At 41.9% G+C, this 22,405-nt stretch overlaps 1 long non-coding RNA gene across 1 annotated transcript in view; it reads left to right on the plus strand.

Moving 5' to 3' along the window:
- LOC141073472 (uncharacterized) overlaps positions 1-22,405 on the plus strand; it is a 131,608-nt gene that overhangs the window by 90,091 nt on the left and 19,112 nt on the right. Inside the window, exon 2 of the long non-coding RNA XR_012226967.1 lies at positions 5,994-6,123. This is a non-coding gene — a long non-coding RNA (uncharacterized lncRNA). The remainder of the gene's footprint in view (positions 1-5,993; positions 6,124-22,405) is intronic.

Here is a 22,405-nt window from a genome sequence, read left to right on the forward strand (position 1 = left end):
TACCCTTAACAAAGCCCGCCTGTGATTCTGAAATTAGGTGTGGTAATATTTCTGCCAATCTATCGGCCAGGATTTTAGACATTATTTTGTTATCTACATTTATTAAGGAAATGGGACGATATGATCCCGGCGACAGGGGATCCTTTCCTGGTTTTGGTAGAACTTTGATATATGCTAATTTGCTGGGCCTCGTCATGGGTTTCCCTTCTAGTATCCCGTTAAATATTTTTGCTAAAACAGGGGATGCTTCGTCCTGTAAAATCTTAAAAAATTCTCCCGAATAGCCATCAGGGCCCGGGGCTTTCCCATTCCCCAAGTTCCTAATTGTCTGTTTAATTTCTTCTTGTGTGATGGGTGTATTTAGGAATTGTTTTTGTTCATCTGATAACTTCGGGATGTCTGGTCGGTCGAGTAATGTGATCGTCGGTATTCCCCGATCCGCCTTATCCATATAAAGGTTCTTATAGTATTTTCCCAGAATACTGGCTATGTCTTTTGGTTTATTCTGTATGTTACCATTTTGGTCTTTTAGATGGAAAGGGCCTTGCGCAAAGAATCTATTCCTGACCATAGAGGCCATCAGTTTTCCTGCTTTATTTCCATATCTATGGAATTTGGCCTCGCTAGATGATTTAAATAATTGTTCCCTCTTTGCCATCCAAGTATTAAATTCTCTTTGTTCCATTAACCAGTTATCCTTATTTAATTTGTTGGGGTGACTTTGAAATAGGGTATAAGTCTGTCTGAGCCTGTTCGTGAGTTCTGTGTACTTTTCGTGTGTTTTTTTTTTTTTTTTTTTTTTTTTTTTTTTTTTTTAAGCTGACATGTATGAAATTATTTTTCCCCTCATGACTACAATTGTTTCCCATAGTAGGGGTGAGTTAGTCTCGTGTGCCCTATTGTCTTCTCTTATTTCTCCCCACCACTCCCTCAGTTTTAATTCGAAATCCTCGTTGTCATGTAAGTAACTAGGAAATCTCCATAGATAGTCTGTTCCTCTAGGGAACGTATCTGCCAGTTCTATTATCACAGGCGCATGATCCGATATCACCAGATCGTGTATTGTAGCCGACAGCACCCTGTCAAGGATAGGCGGGGAGACAAAGAAATGATCTATCCTCGACCACGCATCTCTGGCGGGTGAATAGAAAGTGAACTCCCTATCCTGTGGGTGCAGATATCTCCAAGTGTCAGTCAGGCCCGTGTTTTTTAGCAATGGGGGAATTACTTTATCCTGGCCTCTCAGTCCCGGTGTCCCCCGTGATTTGTTTTTTTCTATCTTCTAAGATATTCACCACCGAATTAAAATCCCCCCCGATTGTCAGATTCTGTGTGGGATCTTTCAATATTTCTTGTTCTAGATAATGATAGTATTTTTTTGTTTTCGTTGGGGGCATAAACGTTCATTATTTGGTATGTGCTACCAGATGCCGTTATGGTGATCGAGTGTAGCCTCCCCTCATGGTCCGTTTTAGTGTTCACCATCTGGTGTTGGAAATTTTTATCTATTAAAATTAGTACTCCTGCCTTGTTGTTAATAGCTGGAGACCCTTATGTTTTGCCCACCCACAATTTTTTCATCCTCTTGAAGTCAGACAACTCCAAATGTGTCTCTTGTAATAGGGCTATATCTGGCTTAATACGTTTAAGATGTCTAAGAATCATTAGCCTCTTCTGTGGGGACCTCAGGCCCTTTACATTCCAAGTAACTATCCTCATAAATTATTTTTTTTTAGGTGGGCCAACTGTAGGTGTCCTAATGACACCTAATACAGGGGCACGAGCATGGGAGCTGCCTATCCTGCTTTGTCCATATGAGCCAATTTTCTGTCGCCTTGATAGCCTACGAGCGCCGCTTGCAAGTATCTTAACAAGAAAATCAAAATTACAGTTATATCCCCAACAAACCAATTGAACCAAGATTAACATTTTCCCTGCCCCCTTATCCCCTAAGGAACCTGAAGAACGTCTCCAGGACCCTTGTCCAGATTGGCGTACCATTCTTGACTTCACTTCTTCCCCGCACATTTTCCTTCCCTAGCTCCCCTCCCCCCTTTCCTCTCTCCCATTATTGCGTGATCAGTTACAGTCAGACATATAGAATACAAATATCTCGGGCAGTCCGAGAGGTGATCAGACCCCGGAAAGAGAAAAAAACAACAACTATACATCAAAACCCCATTCTGTCCTCAGTAACAACCCGTACACCGCTCTTCAAACCTTCCCGGATTGTTTGGACGTTCTCTGGGCCTTCGGTAAATCCGATGCTAGATTCGGGCTTCTATCCTCAGTGTATGTCGGCCAGCTCTTTAGATGATCTCTGGGACTGTTTGCGCTTCCCTGCGATCTAGCATCCTCTGTGTGGTCGACTCCCAGGGTCTTAAGATATTCTCTGCCTCTTTGGGATTGTAAAATCAATGTGAAGAGCCATCTTGATGTCTAATGTAGAGGGTTGCCGGGTATTTCAATTGGAACCGCACATTGTTTTTATGTAATTCTGTGCATATCACACTGAAAGCTCTGCGTTGCCTGGTCACTTCTGCAGAAAAGTCTTCGAATAAGAGCACTTTTCCCCCCCTAATTTCAAGGGGTCGTCTAAGTCTTTTATAGGACTGAATGACATCGTTTTTGTCTGAAAAGTTCAGGTATTTGGTAATGATTTGCCTAGGTCTTATCTGGTTACCCAATTCGGACGAGTTCTTTTGGGGACCAATGCGGTGTACTCGCTCTATTATCTTCCCCGCCTCGATCCCCAATGCCTCGGGGATCATATTTTCGCACAGATTTCTTAAGTCCTTTATGGGGAATTTTTCAGAGATTCCTATAATCCGGATATTGCTCCGTCTGGATCTGTTTTCCAGATCATCAATTTTATCTCTCAAAATCAGGTTTTCTTTAGATAGTCTAGATATTGTTGTCTGGTCATCATATACAGTGTCTTCCAGTGTAGATACACGTGTCTCCACTGCGGACACCTTCTCAGCAGTTTCATCCAGGTGCTTCTGCATGTCATGCAAAGCTGATCCTATGTAGTCCCTCAGCTTAGACGTGATTTCAGGCAGCAAATGTCCTGCCACCTCCCCTGCCAGCTTTTTATAGTCCATCTCTGGTATCTGCAGCCTAGGGGGGTCGCGCTCCTCATAGTCACCGCGTTCTTCCGTGGCAGTTGGGGATGCAGGGGCATATAGCGCGTCAGGGAGAGTGCATACCTTAGGGGTGCCCTGGGTCTCCTTGGGCTTCCCGGTCGCGGTTTCCCCAGACTTGTGTGTCGCAGCCCTGCCGTCTCTCCTTCCTCCCTGCTCCCCTTTCCTCTCCGTTTGCTTTGCAGCAGCTACTGCCGCTGCTGAGGTCGGCGCCGGCGCCATCTTGGAAGGCGCGCGTGTCTCCCTCCCTCGGCTTTGAGCTGCTCCCCTACCGCTGTTCCTGAGGACGTATCTGTCCATGCAGCGGTGCAGCAGGACCGGACCTTCCTCTCCTCCCGTTCCCGGTACTCCAGGGGTCTGATTTGCAGTGTAAATGCTGCCTTTTAGCAGGGGGTTGGGGAGCGCTGGAAGCCTTGCTCCTCACATGCGGGCGCCGGAACCGGAAGTCCTCCACATTGAATGTTTTTAATGTGCTTGTGTCTTCACATAGCCTAGATTCATGCGCTGCTGTAACCTTTGAAAAAAATGTAACCTATATACACAAAGAAATTATTCTTCCAAACTATAATGTGTAAATGACAGAGAATTGCTGTATGTAAAGCTCATGTTTAATATCGCATTGCAATCGCACTGCACTCGGATGTAAATCGGCGGATGCTAGGTGTCAGAAATTGGATTGTACTTGCATTACGCTCCTGCAACTCTCGTCAGGGAAACTCGGACCGATTTTTCCATATGTTAAGTATGACGCTGGCCTATATCGCCATATCTCCAGACAGTCTTTATACTTCAGAACGTCAAGCTTTTATTACTGTATTATTGAAAGCATAAGAAGCATCACCTAGGTTTTGGACTAGAAAAATAGAAAAATTGAATCTTTTAAATGTGGTCATGTCACACTGTTAAGGGGGTGATCTTTTGACATTGTTACAGGGGAGATGTCCCTCAAATCTGTACTAATATCCTCTATCCTGGTATGTATATATCCCCAATCTAGATATATATATGAACCCCTATCTTCATACATATGATACCCCTCCCAAGTTTACATGGCACCGTCATCCCCATCCTGGTATACATGGCCCTCTCATTCCCATCCAGGTGTATGTGGCCTCCATCACACTGCACACATGAAAAAAAAAAAAACATTCTACTTAACTTCCCTCCGCTCCCTTAGAGGAAAGAAGTGCATCTTATTGTACAAAAAATATGGTTTAGTTACTTTTTCATGTTAACTCAATTATGTAATATTTAATGGAACTTTTTTTAATTTAAAAAAGTGGTGCTCCTATGGGGGCTAAATTTTCTCCATCAATAGCAAAGGTAGTCATGGCCTGGAAAGAATAAAGTTATATTTGATACAAACAATCTCTTTATCCCTTTTGTAAGTCGACCAGATATTATACGAGCTGCGTCTTCCTGACACCTTATCCCCCCAACTCACACCTATGCTAAGGTGTATGCAGTAGTGCTTGCTATGTTTTAAAAGAAATAAAGCTTTATGGATTTTATGGACTGAATCTGGATCCTTTCCTTTCTTGCAAATATAATTGACGTCTGGCAGAGACCTGATCTTGTGGGTCCAACACTGATACTCACAGGGAGTTTCCACCAAGGGTGAGCTGCTGTAACTGTGAAACATTGCCAGGTACAGTATAAAAGAATACTTCATAAATAATCCAACACAATTATCCGACTCAGTGCGTTTCTCCTTCATCAGAATGTTCATCAGGAGTATCGTTAATAAAAGATATAATTATGTGTAGCAGTGGTTTGGGAAGTATTTATTCAATATTCACATTCACGCTAAGGTGTGCTCAGTGTGGTTGTATTTGTTACTGTGATATCAGTCAGAGTTCTGCACATTTATTTCATTAAGATGTTTGCCAATTTCATTTACTGCACCTGTATTCTGCTACTATTTTTCTGCATTCAAATCTTGATGGGAAATATGCTGGACTTCTGCTATGTGTGAACGTTCCCTTGTACTGAACCTTGTCCCATAAAGACTATAAGCTTTTCAGCATATCCAGCTCATAGATTGCAGAGCGTTTTCATGGTGCCTTGTGTTTCTTAAGACTTATTTAGAACTAGCTGAAGAGCCCGACGTTGCCTGGGCATAGTAACCAACTGTGATTAGTTATAACAAAATATTATATTGCACATAAAAACATTTCACATCATATATTCAACACTACAGATTTGCAACACAAATTAAACGATTACCCAAGTATTGATAGTATTTTATTTTCAACTCGTTCAAGAGCGTTTTGATAAACATGTGTATTTGTGTCTAACCCTATCCTGTGTAATGTCTGCTGAGCCATGTATCTAATCCTCTCCTGTGTGATACTGTCTGCTGAGCCCGTGTATCTAATCCTATCCTGTGATACTGACTGCTGAGCTGTGTATCTAATCCTATCCTGTGATACTGACTTCTGAGCTGTGTATCTAATCCTTTCCTGTGTGATACTAGGCTCCCCCTGCAGTCTGTGTCAGAGGGTGGTCTGTGTTGGCGCAGTAATAAATTGTTATTTCCAGCTTTACAGAAGGACGATAACACCATAGAAATGATAAGAATAGGCAAAATTGTTTGGTGAATTGGAACGTGTGGGGTTAAAATTTCGTCTCACAATATAGCCTATGACGCTCTCGGGGTCCAGATGTGTGACTCTGCAAAATTTTGTGGGTGCAGATGCCAATCCCGGACACACACACTCACACTCACTCTGAGTTTTATATATTAGATGTCGCTTGCGGTACACTGACGTTACATAATTACCAGTAATTGTGTATTAGTCTCAATTTCCCAATTTTTCATAATGCTTCAAGTGATGTTTCTGTGCTCAGTCCTACAGGTCAAACCCCCCACTTAGGCAGAGCCCGCGATTGGCGAGGAAGCGTAAACCCTGTTATGTTTATGACCAGCTGTACCCTGAACTGAAATATATACGAAGAGATGTGGCGTACACAAGAACAAGTAAGGTTTGTCTGTGTTTTGTTTTACATGACTATAGGTATGTTTTCCTGTTACAATTGTATCCACTTTTTAGCTGAGAGCAGAACAAAATGTGTACAGGTTTACCACCTATGTATCCACTTAGACCCTGCCAGTATCAGAATTTAATAGTCGCATGTCCGTATAAGGCCACATTCAGTAGTTGGTCAGTATTTACATGAGTATTTGTCAGCCAAGACCATAAGTGGGTGAAATATGCAGAAGTGATGCCATGTTTCTATTTTCTACCTTTCGTTTGAAAAGAGACCTGGCTTACAAGTACTGATGTTAAATAGGGAGTTTGAAAATTTTTGTTTTATTTTGATTCCTATGTTAATAATGGGGCAGAATGGAAAGAATAAAACTGCCTTATCAATTTTACCACACGTGGTACAGTATAAATGCCCCCCCCCCAAAAAAAAAAAAAAAAAAAAAAAATTAATGAATTGCTAGATTTGGTTTCTTCTGCCTCCAAAAAAATCAGAATTAAAAGCGATTAAAACATGTGGTCTGCTCGAAAATGGTGCCAGCAAAAACGTCAACTTGTCCCACAAAAAACAAGACCTCTCTGTGGGCCAAAATATGGAAAATGTGGTGATGCAAAAACTATTTTTTACAATAAAAAGTGTCTGCCATGTGCCCAAACAGTGGTTTACTTACACATATGGGGTATCGGCATACTCGGGACAAATTGCGCAACAACTTTTAGGGTCCATGTTACCCTTGGGAAAATAAAAAATTGGGGGCGAAAAGATGATTTTTGTGGAAAAATGCTTTTTTTATTTTTACAGCTCTATGATAAATTTCTGTTAAGCGCTTGTGGGTTCAAAGTGCTCACCTCTCATCTAGATAATTTTCTTAGGGGGTCTGGTTTGCATAATGGGGTTACTTTGGGGGGGGGGGGGGGGCGTTGCTCTGCAAACGGTCCGACCTCAATTCCAGCCAGTTTTGAATTGAAAAGTCACAGTGCTCCTTTCCTTCCTTCTGTGCAATTTAAGGGCATGAAAATTCAAAGTTGGGAAATTGCAAAATTTTCACAATTTCCATATTTTTTTTTTTTTTTTTCACAAATGCAAGTCATATCAAATTTTACCACTATCATGAAGTACAGTATGTCATGAGGAAACATTCAGAATTGCCAGGATCCATTAAAGCGTTCCAGAGTTATTACATAATAAAGGGGCAGTGGTCAGAATTGTTGAAATTGGCCTGGTCATTAAAGTGTAAACCACCCTTGCGGGTAAAGGGGTTAAAAGGTTTCAAGAAAAAGTTTTTGTATTTATTGGATCGCTTCATTACTTTCCCGTATTCACCACACCTGGTTTTAGGGTTGTTTTTCATAGCTTCATTATAAGGTCATACTTAACGTATAAAAATACGAGAATCGCAGAAATTTTCTCTGAACAGTGATCCGTATGTCATCCATGTGCAATGCGTGGATGCGTTCTCCACCCCCTCCCCCCCCCCGCATCCAAGCATTCATGTGACCAGGGCTGTGGAGTCGGTAAGCCAAACATGCGACTCCCGACTCCAACTTCCCTTACTCCAACTCCACGACTCTGACATATATAGCTTATATTTAAATGAAACATTTATTGTAGTACAATGTGAACATTAGACACTTTAATCATTTTTATGATACAATCAAGATATTTAGAACATAATATATATTTACTGGAATACAACTTTAGAACACAAACTGTAATAAATTGTAAAGATATAATACACTATGCAGAAAAGAGCGACCAGAATGGTGACCGGTCTGCAAACCCTGTCTTATGAGGAAAGGTTGCAGGATTTGGGAATGTTTAGTTTGCAAAAGAGAAGACTGAGAGGAGACTTAATAGCTGTCTACAAATATCTAAAGGGCTGTCACATTGTAGAAGGATCAACTTTATTCTCATTTGCACAAGGAAAGACTAGAAGCAATGGGATGAAAATGAATGGGAGGAGACACAGATTAGATATTAGAAAATTTTTTTTGACAGAGTGATCAATGAGTGGAACAAGCTGCCACGAGAAGTGGTGAGTTCTCCTTCAATGGAAGTCTTCAAACAGAGGCTGGACAGACATCTGACTGGGATGATTTAGCGAATCCTGCTTTGAGCAGGGGGTTGGACCAGATGGCCCAGGAGGTCCCTTCCAACTCTACGATTCTATGATTCTTTAATACAATATGTAATATCGAATATGGAGAGATAGATATATCTCTATGTAATAAACGGTTAGTGGCAAAAAAGTTTTCAACAAAAACATACTAAATATCATTTATGCAGTCTATGAATTTCTTCTGAGAAATAGTATCACCTCCATCATATCCTCCTTCATAGATGACCTCAAATCTGACCTAATAATGTTAAGGCCAGAGAACCTCTACACTAACTTGGGTTGGAGGCAAAGCCATACCACATGGGCAACATCCCTAACAATTTCCAGGTATAAAGGAATTGCCTCATGCATAGTCAGTTTTGATGAACGGTTGAAGTTTTCTATTTCTTGAAGAGCAAGTGAAACATTTTGCTGAAATATGGTCAATCTGATTGCTATAGGAGACGGAGTGAAGTCTTTTTCCTTGCAGCAACGCTTTGCTTGCTCCATGCTATCCAAATACTTGTCAAAGTCAAACGCCTTATCTGATGAGGATGAAGATATGGCAGCAGTAGCACTGTCAGGACCCAAGTCCTCTTGCGCCTGGCAGTCCTCCTATAGGCCACTCATCCTAACTGCTACCTCAGTCAGAGCTTCTTTTCCTTTATTAAGATGTTGATCAGCAAGCAGTATACGATGACTTGGGTCCACATAAACAGCTGCCAGAAAAATTCTTTAATAGCTGTCTGTTTCATTGAAGCAGAAATGCCATCTACAATTAACCTCCTCTTTGGGACAGGCAAAATAGCAAGTTCTTCCACTCCCTTATGAAAATGCCAGGAGTTAAATCCTCAGCTTGTAATTTTTTTAGTCACAGTAAATGGGTGATTAAGAAATTCCTTCAATTCAGCCACCTGTGTCCATTGACCTTCATTTAGGGTTACTTGAGGGTTCGCCATATCTATAAGAAACGGTTTTAGTTCAAGCAATCACTCAATCATTAAATAAGTGCTGCCCCACCGAGTGGCTTAATCGACAATTGCCCCTTTCCCAGCACGTCTCTTCAAGATGGAATCAATTTTAGGGGTTATGGCGGCAATAACCAATTTCCTCACTTTTCCAATAAGATTTCCAGCATGTCCCTCTTGCAGACTCCCTTATTGCCAGTTGCAGTGTGTGCACAACTTTCTCACTTTCTCCAGCGCAGGTCCCAGTAATCGGATCCTGTGCAGGGCAGGCACCCCTCCCCCTCTCTCGTGAAGACTGAAGAAGACAGGACAGAGGAGATGAGTTGCCCCATGCAGTCTGAAGCCAATGCAGGAGGAGAGCACTGCAGCATACAAGTGAGTTTTGTGCATGCCCCTATTTTGCAGCTGCACCCCCTGCCCCTCGCTGGCTATGGCCATGATTCAATGTTTTTGCGAATCCGTTTTTTTGCAGTAAAATGCAGTGACTCTGGGCATCCCAGCAAAGTCACTGGGTTTCAAGATATGACATTCAGACATTGTTATGTGAGATCCGTTTTTAGGCTGAATGAGCATGTCAGTTTGTGTGGCGTTTTTCTTATCTGCTTTTGCTATTGAAAACATTATCTATGAGCTCAAAAACCTTTCAGGTGATGTTTTTTTTAAAAAGTTGATCTGCTCTTGCAGCTGAAAAAATGTATCCTCTAAAAACGCAGCAAAAACACTGTGAATGTAGCCATAGCTCAGGAATAGAACAGCCATTTATAGGACATTTCATAACTTTCCCAAATTCCTATGAAAAAAATATTCAGCACATTCTGCATTGAGCTTCTGTACCCAATTTATTATATATTTTAGGAGCCAGAGTCTGTCCATTTTATACAGACTCCGACTCCACCAAAATGAGCACCATCTCCGACTCCACAGCCCTGGTACTCATGCGGCACATGCACGCCACACAAGTGTTGGAAGTATTACACACAGACACTGACCTCTCTGGTACCGGAAATATCAGGACATGTGAAAGGCGTTACAGCGGGTTTTTATGTTTGGCTGCTCTCACACACTAAAAAGTTTTATTGCAAAAAATAGCTTTTGCATCACCATTTTTTTGAGCTATAATTTTTCCATATTTTGGCCCACAGTCATGTGAGGTCCTGTTTTGCAGGATGAGTTGACTTTTTTTATTGGTACCATTTTCGAGCACATGACTTTTTTGATCGCTTTCTATTCAGATTTTTGGGGGCAGGAAGAACAAACAGCAATTCATGAATTTCTTTTGGTTGGGATGTTTATACCGTTCTATGTGTGGTAAAATTGATAAGGCAGTTTTATTCTTCGGGTTAGTATGATTACAGCGATACCTCATTTATATATTTGTTTTTGCATTGCTTTATTCTGAGAGCTATAACTTTGATGGAGCAGTATGTGGGCTTGTTTATGGGATAAGATGACGTTTTCAGCGATACAATGTTTATATCCATCTTTTTGATTGCGTGTTATTCCACTTTTTGTTCAGTGGTATGATAAAGCATTGTTTTTTTCTTTATGGTGGTCACTGAAAGGGTTAACTAGTGGGACAGTTCTATAGGTCAGGTCATTACGGACGCAGTGATACCAAGTGTGTATTTTTATGGTTTAGATTTTTTTTTTTTTTTTCATTCAAATATTTATTTAGTGATAGAATATATTGTGGCTGCGCAGACTCCCCCCGTCAGACCTTCGGTGAACTGACAGCGTGAGAAAATGATCAGAAACTTTCCCACACTAATCAGTTCATGTCCGGTCAGGCAGGGAGGCTGCGCAGGCAGCTATTCATTCCTCCATGGTTTACAGCCGGGCCGGTAGCATTAGCACTGCTCCCAGTTGTTATCTATTTAACCCCTTCATATAGATTGCGGCGTGGGACTTGACTGTACGGCAGAGGTATGGGATATTTTTTTTTTAACAGAAAAACGATGGCTTTGCTTGGATTGGGAGTTAAATAAAGGTGGAAAAAATGTGTATTTATATCATTAAAATTCTTTATTCTTAATGTGTATGTGTTTAACCCCTTTCAGACTAGTGGATTAATAATGGATAAGTGTCTTATTGACACATCTCCATTATTAACCAGGCTTAATGTCACCTTACAATAGCAAGGCGACATTAACCCCTTATTACTCCATATGCCACCCACTACAGGGCAATGGGAAGAGAGCGGGTAAGTGCTGGAATTGGCGGATATAACAGATGCATTTTTTCTGGGGTGGCTGGGGCCAGATTTTTTTTCAGCCAGGAGGACCCAAAAAACAATGGTCCCTCTCTAGGCTATTAATTTCTGCCCTCAGTCACTGGCTTTCCCTCTCTGGAGGAGAAAGTTGCGCGTGCGCTTACGCCAGTTTTTCCGTAAATTAATCCTTTAACACCTACAGCTCCAAATTTTTACACACACACACACACACACACACACACACACACACACACACACACACACACACACACACACACCTAACATTATTAGTGAGGGACATAAAAAAAATAACGGATGTGCAATGGTTTACTATATGTAAACCATGTCTCGTATCCAGTTGGGTTCTGTAATGATTTTACAGATGCCGATAATTCAATTATCGGCTATTCTGCTATCTATATATAATTTATATATTTCATACAGATATAGACTGTATATACGTTTTCACGAATGTTTGAGGCTATGGATCCATTATGTCCATTTTGCAAGATGGCCAGAAAATCTCGCTGTACGGATGCCATACGCAGGGCTGTGGAGTTGGAGTCTGTGCTCATTTTGGTGGAGTTGGTATAAAATGGACCGACTCCTAAAATATGTAATAAATTGGGTACAGTAGTTCAATGCAGAATGTGCTGAATATTTTTTCATAGGTTTTTGGGAAAGTTATGAAATGTTCTATAAATGGCTGTTCTATTCCTGATCTAAGGCTACATTCACAGAAGAACAGGTTCTTGCTATTGTAACGGACAATGCTTCAAACATAAGTACAATTAAAGTTTTGAATGAGAGTAATGAACAGCTAGAAGAAAATTTAGGATTCAGAATGTTTGAGATGGAAGGCCACAGTGCTGTTCATGTAACTGAGGAACAAACAGAAGAACAGCAAAATTATACTTTAGAAATAGATGATCTTGGTGAAGGTGCTTCAAAACACTTTCATACGGCAGCTGGCAATAAGGGATAGCCTGCAAGAGGGACATGCTGGAAATCTGATTGGAAAATTGAGGAAATTTGGCTATTGCCGCCAGAACCCCTAAAATTGATTCCATCTTGAAGAGACGTGCTGGGAAAGGGGCAATTGTCGATTAAGCCACTCAGTGGGGCAGAACTTATTTAATGATTGAGCGATTGCTTGAACTAAAACAGTTTTATAGATATGGCAAACCCTCAGGTAACCCTAAATGAAGGTCAATGGACACAGGTGGCTGAATTGAAGGAATTGCTTAATCACCCATTTACTGTGACTAAACAAAAAGCTGAGGATTTAACTCCTGGCATTTTCATAAGGGATCAAACCCAAAAATTGCCAAAATTATGAACAATTCACTATGCTCTTATGAATTATGAAAAACCAGATCCCAATGCCAAATTATAGACAAGATCAAAAAACAGCATTCAGTAATATTCCCTTATTTGTTCACATATAAAAATTTGTAAAAAATTATGTTTACAAAAGAGGTACAAGAAAAAGAACACCAAACTCCTCTGAAGCAGGGTGAAACGTGCGTATTGGGGCAGAAGGACGGGACTCCTACTCCACACAGACAATACGCTGCTAGGATCCACGTAAAGGCCCCTGTGGCTCTTATGAATTTAATACACTAGATTTCTTTTTCTTAGCTGGTTCATGCAACAGTCCTGACAGTATACAGCCCTCATAATTATGGGTTGGGGCTATAGGTATTTTACCGTGGTTGTCAGCACACAGAGGTTCTGTCCAGCTTTAATAGTAGTTGTGCCTAGTGCCCCATGTGTAACTCGTTTCGGCCATTGGGGCCAATATTGATTATTGGATTATTCAGCACACATCTACTAGCTAATTTGTGCTATTTTTCATGAACTGTAGCCATGCAGTCCTGAGCCATGCAGCAATATTTATGCTAAAAGGAGTTTGGTGTTCTTTTTCTTGTACCTCTTTTGTAAACATAATTTTTTACATTTTTTTATATGTGAACAAATATACGGTAAGTGAATTTTATTATTGAATGCTTTGTTTTTGTTTTTTTTTTTTTATCTTGGCTATAATTTAGCACTGATTTTCATAAGGGAGTGGAAGAACTTGCTATTTTGCCTGTCCCAAAGAGGTTTAATTGCAGATGGCATTTCTGCTTCAATGAAACTGAGAGAGACACAGCTATTAATAAAATTTTTCTGGCAGCTGCAAGGTAAAAGATTTCACTCCGTCTCCTATAGCAATCAGATTGATCATATTTCAGCAAAATGTTTCACTTGCTCTCCAAGAAATAGAAAAATTCAACCGTTCATCAAAACTGACTATGCATGAGGCAATTCCTTTATACCTGGAAATTGTTAGAGATGTTGCCCATGTGGTATGGCTTTGCCTCCAACCCAAGTTAGTGTAGAGAGGTTGTTCTTTAGCCTTAAAATTATTAGAACAGATTTGAGATCATCTATGAAAGAAGATCTGATGGAGGCAATTCTATTTCTTAGAACAAATTCATAGACCGCACATATGTTTAGTATGTTTTTATTGAAAACTGTTTTTTGCCACTTAGTTAATGAGAGAGAGAATTCGAAATTGCATATTTACAATTTTAGTTTTTCAATAAATATATTATGTTCTAACTAAATATCTTGATTATTGTATCATAAATGATTAAATGTCTGATGTCCACATTGTTCTGCAATAAATTTTTCACTTAAATATAAGCAATATATGTGGGAGTTGTAAGTGAAATTGAGGAGTCTGAGTCGCATGTTTAGCTTACCGACTTCACAGCCCTGATAAGTACCCACAAGGACAGGAGCCAGGGAAGAAGTGTTACAGGAAGCACTGTTCCTTGGCATCTGTTGCTGAACACAGCTCTAATTCTTCCCTGCTCTGCCAGCGATCTCCTTGTACCTAACAGGACATTCAGTGTCTCCCACTCACACACCACCTTCTCACCTGGCCCCCTATGTGTCGGTGTCCACCAAGGTTCAGTTGTAGGACCGGGAACCATGCTTAAAGGTCACACGTGTGCTCCATCCCTCTACAATGAACCACCGGCATCAACCTAAGGTAATCCCAACCTATAGCTGGGTGACACCTTCTATTAAAGGCTTCTCCTCCAATATGGAGGTTCCTGAGCCACATGGTTAGTTTTCATTGCATGCTTGCTAGTTGTCAGGTTTCCCAGGTCTGCCTGTGTGCTTGTCTATGCTGTACCGGTCGCTTCTTACCGGTCTGCGCTCTTCCATTTATCAGCCGGTCTAGATCGCGCCTGCCAGTGCACATCTGTCTAACACCCAGTCCAGCCTGCACCTGCCCGTGCTTTTCTGTTCCTCTGCTGGTCCCAGAGTCTTTACAGTACCTGCCTGCATTTTTCATCCCTCCTTTGGGCCTTAGCAGCTAAACTGCTGCTGTAGGGGGTCAGCTGCCACCTTCTGTAGGTCAGCCATGGAGTAGCCCCTGGTGCCACCTCCTTGTACGTCTTGGGTCACAGTATTCGCCTGCTGCCACTTGTCCGAGTGATTTGGTAGGCCACCTAGTTACACCCCTTCCAGGCTTTCAGAGGGAATACAGAAGTGAATCCACCACCTTGCCCCTTGGTCTCCTGCTGGGTTGGGTGTAGTGGAAGAAGTGTCGGTCCCTGCTATACTAAATCTACTTTATTGTAAATGATACCACTTTGTTGGTGTCTGCCACTAATTTTTGTAAATGTGTAGAATTCTGGTTTGGTCTCCTTCATGCATGTTGCCTGTAGCAGTAGGTTTCCAAGACTGTCAGGCCTCCTTCTTTGACTCGGTGATACTATCCTTATATTTTTCTGACAATATTGGTCTACAAAATTTATATTTGTGCCATCTGAGTGTGGCTGAGTATGAAAGTGGGTTGAGCTGTTGCATGTGGTGTCAGGGCTCCCAGCAAAGGGGGTCTACATCGATTTCTTACCCACCTCGTCTTACTTTGACATCTAAGTGAAAGCTTTAGATGCTGTTCCAGACCTGGATACCTCATGCCTGGCTGATTTCTGCAGTGCCAAGCTACAATTAGTACTGTGGGTGAATTAAGACAGCTTTCCTGGTGTCTGCCCCTCATTTGATGTGTTTTGGCATAATTTGGGGCCGTTATAAGTTGCTGTGCATATGTTAGTTTTTGCCTCCCTTTTGAGATGAATGACGTTCAGTTATGTTCTGCAAATATTCAACAAATCGGCGAATATTGCAAATTCATCAATGGTAATCCGAACCGAACATTGAAATATTTGCTCATCTCTAATTCCCATTTCAAAGATCCTCTTCAAGTATCTAGTAGGGGTAATAATAATCAATCCTGCAGAAGAAAAAAAATCCTCAACTGCTGCAACATCTGAGCCCATATATCCACTGTGTGATCACCTCGTCAAATACAAAGCCCTTATGGATTCACGGGTGCCAACCCATTTGAACAATTGCATAAATCCATATACTAAAGAGAAAAAAGGTGGCGCTCAAAGATTGGATCTTAGAAACGGTGAGTGCCACCCTTTTATCTCTTTAGTATATGTAATATTAGCAGATACCTTCAACTATAAATGTAGTTTAGTTTTTTTTTTTTTTTATAAGCTTTGTCTCTTTCCTCATGTTTAGGCCTTGTAGGATCTTGGGTATCCATGGTTATGTCCCCTGATGAAGTGACAGCTAGTTAGCTAGTTGTCGTAATGATGGATACCTAAGATCCTGCAATGCCTGCACATGAAAGAGACACAGCTAATCAGAAAACTAATGAAATTCTAATTGGAGGTATTTGCTAATAACTATTATTTATTTATTATTTTTCCCAGAAGCTGCTCATGGGACCTACTTGGACGTTCCAATATGACAATCCAAAACACATGGCCAAATTGACCTGTCATTGGCTTCATCAGAAGTGAAGCTTCTGGAGTGGCCATCTCAGTCTCTTGACCTCAGTATCATCGAGCCACTCTGGGGAGATCTCAAGAGCGCAGTTCATGCTAGACAGCCCAGGAATTTACAGGAACTGGAGGTTTTTTGCCAAGAAGAGTGGGCAGCTTTACCATCTAAGAAAATAAAGAACCTTATCCACAACTACCACAAAAGGCTTCAAGCTGTCATTGATGGTAAGAGGGGGCAATACAAGGTATTATGAAATTGGGTTTGAGAGATCCAAGATGGCCATAGTCCAGGGAGGTAGTATGACAGACCTCCCACTCCACTCCTGGAATCCACGGCATCCGTACTCGAGCAGCAGTCAGACTGATGCCATTCCAGCTCCATCAATTCCCCACAACGGTGGAGCGGAGAAGTCAAGAATTGTGGCCCCCTGTGCAGTGCAAGCAGCAAGAACAAGTCTGTGCTCCTGCTCCATCCCCCCCCCCCCCCCCTGCTCTCCCCGTGGCATGCACGTGTCCCGGCCTGTGCTGCTGCAGACTACAGACAGTGGCACCTGATTGCAGAGCTCAGATCATATCGCCGCAAACCGCGCTCCCAACTAGAGGTGTGGCAGCACTGCAGTGATAAATCAACCCAGAGACTGGGACTGCAGAGGAGGAGGCCTAGTGTCTTAGATCCTGCCAAAGGCCTCCTTGTGAAGATTTGGCAGCATCAACTGTGGAGCACAAAAGGAGGCACGTTCATAAGTGCCCACCTGGCAGAGATCCCTGCATGGCAATATACGGGGAGAGGAGAAATCTTTTGCTGACACACTGTTATTCGCCACCTGCTTCATATAATCACTGCTGCAGACTGATGGATCATTGCCACAATTTCTCCACCTGCACACCATTGACTCTGAATTGCCCACTATTAGAGCTACGTTGCTTCTCTATCACTTTGAAGCTGACTGCTATATAATACGCCCTAGCCTGGTATACACCATTTGAGAATACCAGTAGGATCTCCTCATCCTTTCTACAACTTCTACTCCATATTTCAATTCTGCGCCTGCAAGTGGGTCGCCCTCCCAGGGCTGTGGGGTACTCTGTACCGGGCCGGTAACTCAGGGGGAAGGTGTCACAGCAGCGGTGACCCGGTCCGTGGCCCTGGGCGCCCAAGTAAAAGGGAGATTGAATGATGGAATAAGGTTTAATGGTTCGTGACGCCACCTGTGTTGTTCTGCAAGGGAGATGTTAAGCAGACGCTGCATGCAGATCCTCTGGGACTTATGGTATGGCGCAGCAAGGATATTATAGCTCCCCACAGGTGAAGCTGTAGTCCCAGGGCAGTGTAGATAAACGTTGCAGGAAGGGTGAAGTGGTAGGCACAGGGATGTACCGGTGCCGGAGAGGTAGCAGGAAGGAGGCAAGGACACAACAGGGTGCAGTTTCTTTACTTTTACTTTGGCAAATGCAGTCCAGGGTCCTGATTACAGATAGTACAAGGGAAGGCTAGCCTGGAAGCAATTAAGGGATCTCTCACTGCAGATGGGTTGTGTAGAGTCCTTCCTAGCACTTGCTTGAGGTACATCCAGTACTGAGTTACACTGATGTTCCTCCTTATTGTCTCTCAAAACTCCTCGTATGGCAGACAGCTGTAGCCGCTATTTCTCTCTTGGCTCACACCGTGCTGTTGTGCCTCTGAGTGTTAGATGGGAGTCGAGTATTTACAACTTCCTACTCCTCTGGTGTCTGCTGCAGGACCATTAGTGTCCATACAACCATGGAGACAAGGCTCCAGATCATGTGCTGTCCCTGGGGATGATCCTTTCCTCTCTGCTTGATCTCCCAGCTCCTTCTCCACGTCTGCACACTTCACCCTCCTCACACCAACCAACTTTTCTCCTTCCTGGCCCTCAGAGCGCGCTCCTCCCCCAATCCTGGTTCAGAGCTCCCTCTGCTGGCCTAGAGTGGGAGCTGTGTTGCATGTATAGATAATCTGCTGGAGAGACCCTTCCTTGCTTCCAAGCCTGACATCACCCTCCGTGGAGGAAGGCAATGCCGCTGTGGCGGCCATGCTCCTGGGGGGCGCCACACAAGTAACTATGATGTTTTAGCTAACCTCATTGCTAACAAGGGGAGCTCTAAGGCTGGTTGCACATTAGCGTTTTTAGCGCTGCGCTTCAAGCAAAAACGCATCATGCGTTTTGCATGCGTTTGCTTTTTTTTAGGCGCATGTGTTTTAACCAGTTTCTTGCCATGTTAACTCTTAAAACGCATGCGCACGCCTGCGTTTAAAATCCCATGTCCAGACTGTAATGTGTGGGGTTTTTTTTTTTTTTTTTTTTTTTTACACAGGTTGGATGGACCAAAAATGCAACAAGTTGCATCTGGTGCGCCTAGGCGCACACTTTGGGGAAAAAAAAAAAATGCATGCACATGAAAATGCATGCAAACGCTAGACCATGCGCCCCCATGTTAAACATAGGTGCGCATGGATGCGCACGATGCGCTGTGCTAAACGCTTATGTGAAACCACGATAAGTCCATAGTTTGCTCTACTCTTCTGGTTACTGGATAATTGCAATCATGGGGAAATCAAGTGTAAAAACACAAAAGCGTATCCAAAATGACAAAATCTATTACACAAGCAGATGTAGATAACTTCCTGAAAAAAGCAAGCTACTCTGCCAGGACTCTGACTCCGATCTAGAGAGCGACTCTGATGTGGGATGTACAACAAAAGACACCTTAGTTTATGTTTAATAAACGAGCGGGTAACTATCTAAGGCTCTCCAAGGACTTATCCGCCATCACCCTCAAACAGAGACTCTTGAAGCCGTTTACTGATGCTATCCTGAAAAAAGGCTCCAGTTTCAGACTGCTCTTCCCTTTCGGCATCCATATCACAGCTGGAGATAAAAACATTCAAGCCAGAACCTTATTGGCCATTAAATTAGCTTGTAAAACACTGGAGATGGTGCTAAAGGTGTACACTGACCTGGAATTGTTCCACCCCCGCATCTCTCTGCTACACCCCCTGCCAAACCTACCCGCATGGCAACTATCCCTGACCCCAAAGTCGCAGAGTCTGAAGAGGAAACCAGCAAAAACGCCACCGCTGAAGGAACCCGAGGGTGCCACCTGAAATTTGTAACGTTAGCCGCCACTTTTACCATTATTAAGAGTTTGTAAACGTCGTATAACTGCTAGATGTCATGTATTGCTTACCCATAATTAATATTTGGTTCATTTAGTTTAAACTTTTTTCAAAAAGAGTTCTGACTCAGTCTTGCGTCACAAACTGATATTAAGATCCAGCAGCTATCTGAGGATGAGAAGGTCCCCCAGACAAACCCTCTTCCTAACCCCCATCACCTTGCCGCTCCCCTCTTCTTTTCCCTTTCCATTCCCTCCATCCACCCAGTTTTCCAATCTCCTGTCCCATACCTCCCTCCTGCTCGCTCTTTGGCTATACGTTTAAGTTGAGCAACACACTAGAGCAGTTCAGTTTTTTTAATTTATCTGGAACGCTCCCTGAACTGGCATGTTACGATTGACGTTACCTTACTGTTACTTGCCATTGAATTAAGATTAGTAATTTTTGTACTTATATGATCATATTATCTCTTTTCTCACTGTTATATTCTACCCCCTTTCTTTTACCCTTCCCACTTGCCTACATGCACCTCTTACCCCTATAGGCACGAGAAACCAGCTACAACACAAGATGCAAAGCCATGACTGACGCTGATGAGGTGCTCACATTTGTTTAATTTAATGCACATTGGTTGAATTCGCCAGGCATGAGATGCCACACTTTGCAGTTATTTAAAAAAAAAAACAACATGCAGACATACTCCTTATACAGGAAACGCTCTCTAAACCAAATAAACTTCTCACCTTCGAGCGCTCAAATTATGATAAATGGTACCATGCAACAACTACACAATCGGGATGAAGGGGCACGTCAGTGGCAGTAGCGAGGGAAGTGTCCTTTCAGTTGAGAGAAATGATGGCAGACCCACAGGGATGCTATGTATTAAAGGACTCCTGGATGATACTCTAGTAACACTAAACAGTACTGTATATGCCACGAATAAAAGAAATTGCTAAAGTGGCTAATTTCAACTTTGAAAATCGATAAGTTAAGCTAGTTTTAAGGAGGGTGTACTTGTTGTCGGCGGGGATTTTAACATGGTGCTGGAACCCATGCTAGACACCATGAAGCAAAAAAGTAAAGTATCTCCTAGCGATCTGCATAGAATAAAGTCACAACTGAGGTCCCTGCAACTGATCGATTCATGGAGATTTATAAACCCAGCCGATCAACTAAACCTTTTATTACAACCCTCACAGATCTGATCACCGTTTAGATTATATTTTTGTTCCCAGAATGATGCTCTCTAATATGAAATGATCTAATCCTTAATATTTACTCTGACCACTCTGCAGTGTCTTTAGAACTGTTGCTGTCTAAATCATACCCCTGGTGTAGAACAAGGCGGCTCAACGAGTCCGTGTTGGGAAATGGAGAAGTTAAATCATGAATGAACACAATACTAAGTTAATATTTTGAACAAATTTTCACAGGAAATCCCTCTACAGATATTATGGGAAGCGCACAAATCAGTGGCAAGAGGTGAATTAGTATCCATTACTTTTATTTTTTTCTTTTTTTAAGAAGCGACATAAGGAAATGCACAATCTATTCGAAGAGTTAGCAGTGCTCGAGCTTCAACACAAACCTAAAACTGACCACCAGACCCTAGATACACTACTTCAAAAAAAAAAAAAAAAAAAAAAAGACCCATTCAACTCAAGGTCTGCTAAGTTTACGCCTCATGGAAAAATAGAATGTATGTGCATGGGGATAAAGCTTCCAAATTTCTACTATATCAGTTGAGGAAAAGGCAAGCCCGAACACTGTTTAACTCGATCAAAAATGATCGAGGCGAGAATTCGCAAAACCCTAGGCATATAGAATCAGCATTTCTTGATTATTACAAAGAATTATACAAGCTGCAGCCTGAGGAAGCGACTGATGATGCTCTTAAGACAGCTGGATATACAATCCTTTTTAAGTAGATTGAAGCTGACTACCCTGATAGGCCCCCAAAAACAACTCACTAGACCCTTTCTACTGGATGAGCTACGGTCTGCCCCATCGAAGTGTCCTACAGGGAAAGCACCTAGCCCAGATGGGTTCTCTTATATATACAGGGTGGTCCAAAAGTAGGTGGACAGTATGTGTAATAGGGTTATGAAAGGGGAGATTTATCAAACATGGTATAAAGTGAAACTTAATCAGTTGGCCTTAGCAACCAATCAGATTCCACTTTTCATTCTTCAGACTCTTTGGGAAATGAAAGGTGGAATCTGGTTAAGGGCAACTGATTCAGTTTCGCAGATCCAGTTTTTGTAGCTCAATCTCCCCAAAATCTGTTATCTTTTCAGATAATTCAGATAACCCATAATGGCAAATAATCTAAATACAGATCAAAGAAAATGGATTTTAAGAGTATTGGCAATCTCAATGCTGAAACAGAGCAAATTGGGTTGAAAAATTTGGTACTCAAGCCCCAAAGAGACAAACCATTTACCGCATTTGTGACAAATTCGATGCCACTGGCTCAATCCTTAATGCTCCAAAAACTGATCAAAAGTCCACCAGAAGAGTCTCTTTAGAATTGGGAAATTCACGAGCTTCCATCATGCGAATTCTGTTATGTATTGGGTGGAAAGCTTATCGTCCACGTCTAATTCATGGTTTATTAGAGGATGATCCAGACAGGCGGGTGCAATTTAGTGAGATTATGCTTAACGAAACTGAAGAAAATCCAGTAATTGTTGATAACATTATGTGGAGTGATGAAGCTTCTTTAAAATTATTTGACCATATTAACAGACATAACTGTATTTACTGGTATAATGAGAACATGCATTTAAGATTAGAGCAACAATGAGCCTGGTGTCAATGTTTGGGATGGTATTTCAAGTTTTGGGGTTTTTGGACATTTATTTATTTTATTTATTTATTTTGCATAGTCTGTTAGACTATAAAGAATGTGACAACAACATTGCAGAAATAGCCCTGACCAAATTTTCGAACCATTTGTGGTATTTGAATGCAGAGTTGGTGGGATTATCGTTTTTTGATC

This window comes from Dendrobates tinctorius, unplaced genomic scaffold, assembly GCF_039654945.1.
Source record: "Dendrobates tinctorius isolate UK_male_01 unplaced genomic scaffold, ASM3965494v1 ptg000302l, whole genome shotgun sequence".
NCBI lineage: Eukaryota > Metazoa > Chordata > Amphibia > Anura > Dendrobatidae > Dendrobates > Dendrobates tinctorius.